This window comes from Bos taurus, chromosome 8 (assembly GCF_002263795.3).
Source record: "Bos taurus isolate L1 Dominette 01449 registration number 42190680 breed Hereford chromosome 8, ARS-UCD2.0, whole genome shotgun sequence".
Lineage (NCBI taxonomy): Eukaryota > Metazoa > Chordata > Mammalia > Artiodactyla > Bovidae > Bos > Bos taurus.
The window spans coordinates 81,108,797-81,122,787 of NC_037335.1; positions in this window are offsets into that span (position 1 = coordinate 81,108,797).

A 13,991-nucleotide genomic window follows, 5' to 3' on the forward strand; every position below is an offset into this window, starting at 1 on the left:
ACCTAGGAAGCCCTGTTCCTTGAATACTCCAACCCATTTCCACCTTGACCTTTACACCTGCTGCCCTCTTTGCTTATTCTCCTATACATTTTTCTATAAGCTCTTCATTTGCCCCATTTCTTTTGTTGTTCAGCCTTGAATCAAAGGGGCTTCCCTGGCGGCTCAATGGCAAAAAATCCACCTGCCAAAGCAGGAGGCATACATTCAATCCCTGGATCAGAAAGATCCCCTGGAGAAGGAAATGGCAACCCACTCCAGTATTCTTGCTTGGAAAAATCTGTCGACAGAGGAAAAATCTGGCGGGCTACAGTCCATGAGATCACAAAAAGTCAGGCATGGCTGAGCGCATGCAGCACAGCCCTTGAATCAAAGGTCATTTCCTAAGAAATCTTCCTATGATCAGTTTGTACCTCATGGCCCTATTTCATGTGCTTCTTGGCATTCTTTGCTCCCTGAAATGGTTTTGTATCATTTATTCTGTAATTTTGTTTCCTGAGAATGCAAACCCCTTCTACTTCCAGGGTCTTGACTGTATAACGGCTCCCAAGGGGACATGTAATAAATTAGGTCATAGGTCCTGAGCTACTCAGAGGTCCCCACACTTCAGACACCATGGGGAATAAATCCGGGATCCTGAGCACAATTTAAGCAAGATGCCACTGCCAGCTCTCTGACCATGCAAGCCTGTAATCTCAGGATGACCATGGGCCAGTAATCCAAATTCCTGGGGATAATCTTGGCACTCCTGGGCCCTCACACCCAGTCATTCTGCTTCTGAAACAGCTCTCCCATCTCCCCACTTTTTGCCAGTTCCCATCCTCTCATTCTCTGTCCTTAATGCTTTACTGCTCTTGAAGATACTCAGATCTTGTCACTCCTTCACTCTTGAATCTCTCAAGGCTCCCTACTGGCAGGGGGAAAATGTCAGCTCTTGAGCAGGACGTCTAAAACCACCACTGCACAATACTAAACCCCACGCCTCAACTCCCGCCTTCACCCTCTCCAGCGCTCCAGCTGCCTCACTCCCCAAAACAGCCCCCTGCCCTTGTTTGCGCATTTGGTCCTGGAACTCCCTCTGTGACAATGACTTTGCACCTACTAAACCTGACAAGCTCTTCAAGGCCACTGCCCTGGACCAAAGACTGCACAGGGAGGTCTTGACCATTTCACCATCCAGCGGGGCACTCATCTATGCCCCAGCTAGTGATACCATCATCATTTTAGCAAAATAGCAGAAAGGTCAGAAAAGGGGCATAATGAAACATCCATGGGCTGGGTTTCTTGGATATGTCCCCACAGCCTGTCTCTAATTAATCCCTATGACAATCTCCTGAGATTCTTAACCCATTTACATAAAGCTTAGACAGATTTACTGTTCTGCCTAATGCCATACAGTAATAAGTAGCAGAGTTGGAATTTGAACGCTAGCACTAAACATGATTCTATCTCATGGGATGAGACCATGAAAGAGAACACTCAGATTCCAGGACCAACTCTGCTAAAAACCAGCTCATCTTAATTAAGAATGTCAATCCCTTTGGGCCAAGCTTCCTTATTTTTAAAATAAGGAGGTGAAACTAAAAGTTTTTGCAAAATTTCTTCCTTCTCTTACATTCTTTGACTCAGAGTAGTAATAATAGCTAATGTTTGTTAAGTGCTCATTCTATGCCTAGCATTGTGCAAAGTATGGTTTTAAACAAATTGTCTCACTTGATCCCACACACCCTTATGAATAAATGCAGCTATGATTTCATTCATTTCACTTTAATGAGGAAACTGGTTTGGAGATGTTAAATAGTTCCCCCAGGTCACACAGCTAAGCAGCGGGGGAATCACCTTAGGAATCTACTGTCTTCTGTCTGGCTTCCAGGATCTGTAGAGTTCAGGTCTTGCCCGAGGCCCATCTCTTTCCAGTCTCAATGCTGGTCCATCTGCTATTTTCCTGCCTGAAACAGTCCACCCCTCTCTCACTTGCTGTGGTAATCCTTGGCCACCAGAGAGGTCTCTGAGGTCCAGCTCCCTAGGGGCTGGGTCCGCTACCCTCCTGTGGGCCCGCACTGCCCTTTGGACCCCCTCCATCATCCACTTATTACTGTGCTCTGTCCCTTTTCTGCCCTCCACCCTGGGCTCCAAGCTCCAAGGAGGCCAGGAACTGCCTCTGTTAATCCAGGACACAGAAAAACACATCGTGCTGTAAAAGGATAATGTTTTCACTTAGAGCAGCACTTGCTGAGGAGAGATGACAATGGAATGCTGCTTCACCTCAACTGGTTCTAACTAACTCAGGATGCTAGACCCATAGTAGAACTCACTGGAGACTCTTTTGGGACCAATACACAGGGGATTGTATTGTATTTTTTTGTGTTGATTGTATTTTGTATTATTGTATTGTATTGTATTTTTCTAAGATGTCCTATCCGGGGTACATGCATCCCTCCTTATTTAGCATAGCCACCATGAAACCTATTTTTCCTAATTCCTAAGAGGAAAATCTGAATTTTCTCCTCCTAGAAAACATTTCAGTGAATTTCTTCACTTCCCTTGCAAGAGAAAAAAAAACTCAGCATTTTTTTCTTGTTGTTGTTATTATTATATTTGTGTATGATTCTGATGGTCTTTGCTTTATTCTTTGACAGCAGATAGTAGGTGCAATAAATGTTTATTGAGTGTCATAAATACAAATAACTTGTTATATCAGGTGAGGGACGATACACCCATCAATGCCTCAGGAACCAGGAGGAAGCCAGACTCATTTCTCCATGAGGTAACTGGGGAAACGTTCACAGAGGAAGGGAGGGGTGAACTTGGGTTTGCTCATCATCCTCTGCTTTTTCCTACTCCACCAGCATTTTTGTTCCAGGCTTCCTTTTCCAGCGTCGATCCTACAAGGCATCATTTCAATGGCATTCTTGGCAATGCTCACGTCTCCTTGCCCTCCAGTCTTTTCACCACCTCTGCCAGGATAAACCCAGCTACTTGCTTTCTCTCTCCTCTGGGCATTCTGCTGGAGAGAGTCATGCCAACTGTCACACCACAGGTTCATAAACACACACATGGTTGGACATTTCTCCAATCAACTCACTCACCTTTTCTCAAATGTCCAGCCCTTCACCTCCAACTTCAATGATTAAATAAAAACTTCAGGTAGGAGCTCTTCAACTGCTTCTGCCCAAATGCGAAATCTAACTACATCTGCCTCTGATCTGACCTTCTTCCCTTCCTCCTAAAGCCCAATCCTGCCTCTGAGCCTTGAAGCCCACCTGCCTCCCTTCTCAGCAAACCCTGCCCCGCTGTGGAGTGTCTCCTTCTTGCATATTCAGCTACCTCCTCACAAAAGGATCTGTCTTGTTATCCATGAACATATACAAACCCTACCTCTTAAAAGAAAAATAAGCAAATCCTTCCCTTGACCCCCTTACTTCTCTCCAGCTGCCATTTCACAGTCAAGTCTCGAGAAAATGTAAAAAAGGTCAATGAGTATAAAAACTTGCTCCATTTTCACATCCTACTATGGGTTAACTTTGACGCCTACTTGTTCATACTTGCTCATTGAATGAACCCTTGCCAGGGTCACTGATAAATTCCATGCTGCTAAATTCGGAGTACGTTTTCAGTTCTCCTCTTGACTTCTCAGGAATATTAGACATTGTTGACTGCACCCTTTTTCTTGCAACACTCCCTTGGCTCCTTGCAACACACCCTTCTGCTTTGTCTTCTGGCCCTCTGGAGCTCTTCATGGATCTTCTCAGGTATCTCCCACGGCCAGTCCGTGGCTTTAATTACCATTATCTTCTAATAGCTGCTAACTCCAATCTCCATCCCAGATCACCCCTTGAAGCTCCAGATTCCTATGCCCAATCACTTCATATATTCAAGAAGACTCTATTTGGAGGGACTTCCCTGATGGTCCAGGGGCTAAAACTCTGTGCTCCCAATCCCTGGTCAGGGAACTACATCCCAACATGGCACAACTAAAGGTCCCACATAGCACGACAAAGATCAAAGATTTCATGCTGCAACTAAGACCTAGTATAGCCACATAAAAAATGTTAGAAAAAAAAATTTTTAGACAGAAGTTTTAAGTTTACAATAAAATTGAGAGGAAGGTATAGAGATTTTTCCAAATACCTTCTGTCTCACACATGCATAGCCTCACTTACTAGAATGGTGCATTTTTTTTCCCAAAATGAAGCTACACCGACACATCATCATTCAAAATCCATAGTTCACACTTAGGGTGTGAATTAGGGTTCACACTTAGTGCTGTCCATTCAATGGGTTTGGACAAATGTATAATGACATGTATTCATCATTATAATGTCATTTAGAATATTTTCTTTTTTTTTTAATTCAGAATATTTTCATTGCCCTAAAAATCCTCTGTTCTTCTGATTCATTTCTCCCCACAACCTTGCCACTGGCAACCACTGGTCTTTTTAGTGTCTCCATAGTCTTGCCCTTTCCCAAATGTCATAATTGGAATCATACACAGTGTGGCTTTCTCAGATGAGTTTTTTTCACTTAATAATATTCATTCAAGTTTTTTCCGTGTCTTTTCGTGGCTTGATAGCTCTTTTCTTTTTAGTGCTGAGTAATATCCCATTATCTGGAAGAACCACAGTTTATTTAACCATTCATCTACTGAAGGATATCTTGGTTGCTTCCAAGTTTTGGCAATAATGACTGAAGTGGCTCTAAACATCATTCTGCAGGTTTTTGTGTGGACATAACTTTTCAACTCCTTTAAGTAAATACCAAAGACCATGATTGCTGGTTTGTATGACAAGAGTATGTTAGTTTTGTAAGAAACCTGCAAACTGCATTCCAGAGAAGCTGTACAATTTTGCATTCCTGCCAGCAGTATATGAGAGTTCCATTATGAAGATGGAGGCAGAGGCTAGAGTGATTTAGCCAGAAGCCAAGAAGCACTTGGGACCACCCCCTCCGCCCCGCCCACAAGTGCTAAGTGTCAAGGAGGGTTTCTCCCCTAGAGCCATCAAAGGAAATACAGCCCTGCCAACACCCTGATTACAGATTTAACCTCCAAAAATATGCGGGAATACATTTCTGTATTTTTAAGTTACCCAATTTATGGTACTTTGTTATGGTGGACACAGGGAATTAATACATGGACTGTTCAAATCCTCTGATTAAATTCCTTCATTTTACAGGTGACAAAAAGAAAATTTTTAACAAGTACAAAATGTTTTCACAAAGCTGATCATGTTCAGTAATAATAGCAACTCTCTGAAGCAGTAGTTATTGCTCAAGAGGAGGGAATGAAAGCAATACAATGATTTGCCTGCTAATAAGCCACTGAGCACTGGAGCAGCAGGTGAATAGTTCTTTCCCACCAGTTCTCTCTGCCTGTGTCTCAGAGGGGTCCAATCACATGTCCACATCACACAGCTGATGAGAAATGGTCTAAAATAGAGGTCTTCTTTTCCACTCGTTTCTGCTCCAGCAGCCTCCCCAGGTATAACTGGCTACACCTCAAAACTATTGAACAATCAAGATACTGATTCCATGGGACAACCTCAGAGCTTGTAACCTAGATCCCTGGGCTAAGTAAAAACTGATGTTTCCAAACACAAGGATAGTAGGTTGGAGGTTATTTGAGTGAGTGGCACAGGCTGTTCATTTCTTCAACAAATGGGCTTTGTTGTTGTTGTTATTATTTAGTTGCTAAGTCATGTCTGATTCCTTTTGTAACCCCATGGACTGTAGCCTGTCAGGCTCCTCTTTCCTTGAGATTTCTCAGGCGTGAATATGGAGTGGGTTGCAATTTCCTTCTCCAGAGGATCTTCCCATCCCAGGGATTGAACCTATCTCCTGCAGTTCCTGCATTGCAGGTGGATTCCTTTACCACTGAGCTACCAGGGAAGCCTGAAATAGGCTTTAAGATTTTCCAAATATTCGGAAAATCAAGATAAATCAAGATAATTCAGAAAATCAGCTGTTTTGGGCCAATCTGCTGTGGGAAACTCTCCATTCCAGTAGATCTTATAAAATATTTTACGTACTGTAAGGGCCTCTACCTCAGAGTCCCAGGGGTTCTAATGGTAATGAGCAAATAATCCAATTGTGCAAGTAATCAAGGAACAATAACAGTTGTTCTTGTGATGAAGCCCCCCAGTTTGCAATTACTTAGCAGTTTAAAGTCACTTCATTTGGAAAATTTTGCCTCTGAGAAAGGCTGAAGCTCTCATTCAGAGACCAATTAGATTAAATTAGGAGTGACACATTAGCTGGAAAGTCTTTATTCATTTTGGATTATTTGCAACTTTAATTATAATTCAAATACAGACAGAGCTATCCTTTGGAACATTTTCTTGCCTTAGCAGGCACTGGAGGGTACTGGGTCCCTGGGAGGTGCTCCCAAGGGGTGTGTGTGCCACCAGCCAAATGTCCCAGGGCTGCTTTGTCACCAGATTCTGCTCTAGACCCCTTCTTCCTGCTGCTATTGGAGAACCACAGGAAGTAAGAACCCCTAATGAGATCTTCCTTTTGTAAAAACAGTTTGTTGAGGTATATTTAATAATAAATTGCATACATTTAAAACACACAATTTGATAAAATTTGACATGTGTAGAAATAACTTCACAATCAAAATAATAAATATATCATTGCCCCCTCAATTTCCTCATGACCTTTACAATCTACCCCCTCAACTGACTCTCCCACCCAGTCTTGCCCTCTGCCTGCATACAGAACACACACATATTTAGGCAACCACTTTGCTTTTCATTGTTCTAGATTAATTAGTTTGTATTTTCTGGGATCTCATGTGAATGGGATCATACAGTATGCACCCGTCTTCTATTCTGTTACATGTAATAATTATTTTGAGATTCATCTACGTTGTTGCTAGTTATCAATAGTCTCTTTGTATTGCTAAGTAGCATTCCATTGTACTGATATACCATAATCAAGCTATTTAGCTGTTGAGAAATATGGGCTTTTCCCAGTTTGAGTCTGTTACAGATAAAACTGCTATGACATTTGTGGATACAAATGTTTTCATTTCTCTTGGGAAGATATCTAGGGGTGGGATGGCTGGACCATATGGTAGGTGTATATTTAATTTTTCAGAAATTGCCACCCTGTTTTCCAAAGCCATTGTACCATTTTATCCCCGTTAGAAATATATGAAAGTTGCATTCATCTACTTCCTCATCAACATTTGGTATGGTTGGTTAATAATTTTAATTTTAGCCATTCTAACTGGTTGCATTAAATATATTGTAATTTTAACTAGCCTTTCTGTAGTGACAATGACATTGAGCATCCTTTTATGTGTTTACTTGCTAACTGTATGCCTTTCTCAGTAAAGTGTTTATTCACATTTTTTGCCCATTTTCAAAAATTGGGTTGATTGTCATTCTCTGAGTTTTGACTATTTTTTGAATATTCCATATACAAGCCTTTTATCAAGTATGTGATCTGCAAATACTTTCTCCCAGGTTGTGGTTTCTCTTTTCATTCTCTCAACAGTGTCTTTTTGTTGCAGAAAGGGATACCCTTTACAAGGCCTGAGAGTAGGCTCTTGTCTAACACTCAGAAATGAATTGTCTGAAGAGACACAGGTTGCTGACAGAGCAAGAGACTTCACTGGGAAGAGGTGCCTGGGTAGAGAACAGGAGGGTAAGGGAACCCAGGAGGACTGCTCTGTCTTACAGCCTCTGATTTTATGGAGATGGGATTAGTTTGCAAGCTGTCTCTGGCCAATCACTGAGACTCAGGGTCCTTCCTGGTGGCACTCACATCACTCGGCCAAGGTGGATCCCAGCAAGGATTCCAGGGGGTTGGCGGGATGTGTGGCATCTCCTTTGCACCTTTCCCAGATTCTCCCAGTTGCCGTTGGCTTGTCAGTTCCATGTTCCTTACCAGGACCTCTGGTCATAAAATAACTCATACAAATGGCTACTATGGTGCCTGGCCAGGGTGGGCAGTTTCCAGTCAGTGTTTCCCCTAACATTTTGAAGAGCTGAAATTTTTAGTTTTGATAAAGTCCTATTATCAATTTTATGTGTTAAGGACTATATTTTACTGTTATATCTAAATCAAATCTTTTACTAGCCCAATACCACAAAATTATCTTCTATGTTTGCTTCCAGAAATTTTATACTTTTCAGTTTATCTTTAGGTCTATGATACATTTTGAATTAATTTTTATATGTGGTGCAAAGCATGGATCCAAGTTCAATTGGTTGCCTATGGATACCCAAAAAGCATCATCTTTTCTCCACTAAATTGCCTTTGAACCTTTGTGAAAAATCTGTTGTCTATGTATGTGTACATCTAATTTCTGGACTCTCTATTCTGTCCCATTGATCGGTTTGTCTATCTTACATCGATACCCTATATTTTTATTTTTGTAGCTTTAAAATAAGTCCTCAAATCAAGTAGTGTTAGTAGATCAACTTTGTTCTTTTTAAAGCTGTTTTGGAAACCAACACAATATGGTAAAGCAATTTTCCTCCAATTAGAAAATAAATCTAAAAAAGAAAGTTGTTTTGGCTAGGCTAAGTTTCTGTACTTCTATGTGAATTTTCAATTCAGTTTGTCAGTTCCTACAAATCCTGCAAGAATCGTGATAGGCATTTTGACCTACAGTTACAGTATAACTCTCAATTTAGTAGAGATTGTTTAATTTCTCTCAGCAATGTTTTATATTTTTTGAATTCACCTGTTTTGCTTATTCTTTGTCAGATTTTATCCTTAGTATTTCATAATTTTTGACACTATAGGAAATAGCATTGTTTTGTTTTGTTTTAATTTCAACCTCTGATTGTTTATAGTTAGTAAAACAAAAGACTGGGGTTTTATATTAATCTTGTTATTGATCAATATATGTGATTGATCTTACCACCTTGTTATTTTGTCCAGATTTTTCCCATGTGTTTCAGGTGACTTCCTGTTGGCTTGGAAAGTCCCAACATTCTGTGAAAATTCCTGATTAGAATTCAGATTCCTTTCTTCTCCTACATAATTGTATCCTTTCCTGTCATAGCACCTGACTGCCTCTTTAGTATATTATTATTATTATTACAATTATCATTATTAAACTTTAAAATGCATTCTAATTTCTCATTTGCTGTAATTACCCCCTAGAGCCACTGCAGATGGCAGGCTGCTGAGAAGGAATTATCAGACCAAGAATGAGGTTTGATTTTCTATTGTTTTAATTCTCCTCTTACTAAAAATTCCCATAGTGTAGTTTTTTTTTTTTTTATCAAATTCTGGGTATATCAGGATCATCAGAGGAGTATATTTTTTAAATACAGATTCTCAACACCCTTTTCCTCCCACCCAATGAAATCTGCAGAGTGTTTCAAGCCTCTATACGGGAGATTCTGATGTGTACCAAAATTTAGAAGTCTCCACTGTAGAGAATTCTTGTGGACCACCCAGCTCAGCACTTGAAAAATTATGAAGTTGTAAAACTTCTCTCCTCAGTATTCCTGTTCTTTGTGTTTTCTCTAGTCAGGCTCTTAGGTTTCTCAGTTCTCTCCCCAGCAAAGCAGACTTTTGCAAATTATGTCCAAGTGTTGTTTTAGGGATATCACCTTGGCATGCTTTCTAACACTTACTTCCAAAAGAAACACAGTCAACAGCCCCTCCTGCCTAGGAGGCCCGGTGACCCTGCCTCCCACCCACCCAGCCAGTTTTTTGGTTCTGGGTGCACATAACTAAAAGTCAACCTCGGACTGACTCAAGTAAACTGAGCAAGTTATGGTCTCCTACAAAAGCAGTGTCGAAGCTGGGCCAGTGCAGTTCCTGTGCTCTTGTGAAAAGTCCAGAGGAGGGTAATCCATAGAGACAGAAATCAGATTGGCGGTTGCCAGGGGCTGTGGGGAGAGGGGAGGGGGAGTGACTGCTTAGGGTTACAGGATCTCTTATGAATGATGAAAATGCTTTGAAACTAGATAGAAGAGATTGCACAACATCATGAATGAGCTAAATTCTACTGAATTGTTTACTTTAAAATTTCCACTAAAAGGCAGGGAAGGCGGGTGCTAGAGTGATTATGAGGCCCTGAGAGGCCCCTAGCAGCAGATCCTGGGGGGCACACCCTTCAGAGCAGGAAGAGGCTGGAGAGGGGACTCCAGCATCACTAAGTAGTTACACATAGTCACCTTTGCAGGCAGGGTGGAGGGTAGGACAGGAAGTCACAGAATCAGGCTGGATGAGCACAGTGGGGATGACAGGGTCTCGGGCCAAAAGAGACCAGGTGTTGGCACTTAACTATCAGATTTGAAGGGAGAGTTTCCATAATTACTGTGAGAACCGGCCTCGTGCCCAAGGGGCACCTGAAGGGCTTGGTTTGAAGGGAGCTGTGCAGATGGGGATACTTAATATGCATAACAAAAGAGGTAGTAAAACACCAAAAACCAACAGGTTCTGTAGAAAGTTGGACTAAGCCTCAGGTATTCAGACCTTGCTGGGGGGAGCTGAGTGCGCTGGGCTGTGCTTTGTCATATGCTGGTGCAGTTGCACTGTTGAGCCCATCACCTACTGGCCACGTTGTGGGTGGGGAGGAGGTCTCTCCTGAAGATGAGTCCGTATCTACTGAATGTTGGGTAAAGAGACAATCCTGAGACAGGAAGCAGAAAGTCAAATGGCAGACTCCAAGGAGACTGGAGAGGGAATCTAATCTTCCGTCAGTCTGGAGTTTCAGCAGTTGTCAGCCCAGTTGTCAGCATTCCTGGATGATGGGGGATGGCAGGATGGTGAGGGGATGATGGGGGATGCCATGTGGTGGCAGGCCAGCAGCTAGGACTTCCCTATGAGGCAGGAGTCCTAAATATGGGTGTGTACCAGAATCCCAGGGAAGTTTCAAAATATTATACCTGCTCTTGGATCCTACCCCCACAAAAGTTCTTTTTCAGAAGGTGGAGGAGGGGAAGGGCAGGGTGGAATCAGATTTTCAGACATGAGTCCAGGTGATTTTAAGGCACAATCCTAAACAGCCTTAGGGAATCCTATGATGCCGCTGAAGGTGAGTGAGATGTAGACCAGGGTGAACAAGTCCTGGGTGGTGAAGAGGTGCAAATGTTAGAGCCACAATAAGGGTTTGGATGGAAAAGGAGATTTGCAAGCAGAAGGCTCTGGAGCATTATAAATGGGGAGTAACAGGATCTGATTCACACTTCAAAAATTATGACCTCAGAGCTATTAAAATAACATGATACTCAAGGGGTAGTCTTATCCACTTGTGAAAGAAAGTCTGATTGTAAGCATTTAGGGTCACAGGGTAACTTCCTTTCATATCTCCGTCGTTCTCTGACTTTATTTTAAAGTAAGTGTGAATTAGTCATTCTAACATTTTACCATGAATTATAAAACCATATGGTTGGCAAAGGCCTCAAGAGAGCATTTAGTCCAACCTGCAGCTTCCTGGCAAGTCTATACCTAAATCATTTCAGAGAGAAAAAATCTAAATTATATGTCAGTGGTGACCCAAAAGATCAGTTTCCCTCCCATCTACCCTGCTGTGATGAGAACACTCACCACCACTCTGATGAGAGGTTTGAAAATAATTCTGGTTGTTCTAAAGAAATAAAGCAACAGGAAGAATGAGACTCTGAAAAAACCTTGCAAGCCTTTGGATGTTTCGAATCTAGTCCTTCTAAACCCCGCCTCTGACTACTCAAATCTATTATTTACCTCTCTGCATAAAATGCATCAGTTCAAGTCCAGTCCATAGATAGTTATGGAGCACCTAGCAACTACAGAAGGGGAGTTACTGATACTCAAGATAGGATCCTAAAATGGAAAATTAGGAACATCAGGTTAAAGTAGACATTTTTAAGCAAGGAAACAGGATCACTATATATTGCTAAGGGAAAATGGTAATGCACTATCTGATATTATTTTTTTGCAAAACAAAAGAAGAGGGGAAGGATTGGAATAATCTTCAAGTTAAAGGTTTAAGTGAAAAAAGAAAGATGTACAACAGTATGTACAGCATTTTTCAATTTGTGTGTAAAAACCAGTGTGTATGAGTGATTGGCAAATCCTATTACAGAGCCTCTAGTTTAAATCACTTGCTATTATAAGAAATAGCAATAAGGACAGAGAGCAGAAAGTAAATAAAAAGTAAAATAAGGAAATCTGTTTGGGGGTATGGCAGGAGGGCAAAGAAACACTGGGAAAAAATCTGCCAAGATTCATATCAATCTGGTCTTTTCTCCCATTTTCAAATATCCTCCCCATAGCTTTGCTGTCTCAGTCCCATATTGACAAATGCCAGTAATGGAAATGTATTAGAGCAATAGTACTCTGAGGAAGCTGTCCGGCTTTTAAGTGTGGTTCCATTATGGGATTACCCGGCGCCTCCAAGTCCAATACCTGCATCCCAAGGACGGGGGATGTAGCCCAGGGAGCACAAGCAAAATGACAAAGGAGCCGGCAGTTAGGCTCGATGGCAGCAGATAACATTCTCTTATTCCAAAGAACCACAAAGCCTTTTAAAAAGCAAATGAAATAAAGATGTGAGTGAGAAGTCCTCCCCCGGAGACAAACAGATCTGAGAGAAAGAAAGTAGAAAGCAGGTGAATTGCCAAGGAGAAGGCAGTGAGTAATGTGAAAACCATCAAAATTTCAGAATTAATTACATACCACTCTTCAAGACATGAGAGATAAGAAGCCAGAAAAATACTAATTTAGTGAAGGCTGAACAAACAATTCTTTTCCCAGTGGCAAAGAAAGGGAGAAGCGAGGTTCTTTAAACACTGGCAATTATGCAGATGGCAGAGAGACTAAAGACTAAATTTCATAGGCGCTGCAAGCCCACATAATAAGGGAGAGCATTAGGGAGACAAAAAGCAGTCTGAAGTGTTTACAGTTTCCAGTGCACCAACAGCTCAGCGAACATTTAGAACACATTATCTCACTTGTGAAAAACTGCCCTTAGAAATCAAGGAAATTAATCAAGAAGTTAAACATTGATTAAAAACAAGCTTAACAATTATAGGAGAAAGGTCGAGACTGAAGAGTCACCGAAAGCTGAATCAGCTCTTTCTACGCTGTGGCGTGGGTGGTATTTGATTTGGAGCACAAGGTCCAGATCTAAGGGGAGCTTGTGGAGGCGCTGTGGGCTTTGGGGGCCTTGAGCCTGCACTCAGGGAGATAGCTGTTAGTGTCAGCTATTCTTGAGAAAAGCCACTGATGCAACCACTGAACCACTGGGACCTGACCCCGCTTGACGTCTGTGCTCAGGGAAGGGCAGCCAGCGTTTGTTTGCAGCCACGTAACTGCTGGATCTTCCAGCACCCAGTCGCCAAAATCTGCACTCCAACATCCAGGTGAATAAAGTGCTGTGTTGTGGGTGGCAGTCTTGTTTCCCCATGCTCCTGTTGTCATAAATGTTGAGCAAACAGGAAAGGTCATTTCTCTACAGATAAGGGCCTGCTTCTTAGCACAGCACCAAGAACAAGGGATGTTGCAGGCATATGTTCAGAGCTACTTTGGGGAGAAGTGGTGAGGAGGAGGGCTTTTCCTGATGACTAATGAATTTGCACCTTACACTTCTGTGTATATGTCCTTTTCACACCAGAATTGAGATCCAGCCAGCATCAGCTCCTTACAAACCTTTGCCAAAATGTAAATGACACAGAACCCTCGAGTATAAAGGGGGAGAAACAAAAAGGAAAATTTCCTGCCCTCCCACCTGATCCAGTTTACCTCTTGTGACTACACACCACTAATCCCTTTCCCTAGAACTCCATGAATTAAGACATATATAAATTTTTTACATGACCAAAATTTTCACCAGGAAAGAGAATAAGTTTTTTTAAAGTCATTCCCTTAACATCCTTTAGTTACATTAGAACTTACAGCAGATATCCTGAACTTCTTAAAGCTATATGAAACGTTACATGTCCTATTCTCTTCAGTTCAGTTCAGTTCAGTTCAGTCGCTCAATCTTGTCCGACTCTTTGCAACCCCATGAATCGCAGCACGCCAGGCCTCCCTGTCCATCACCA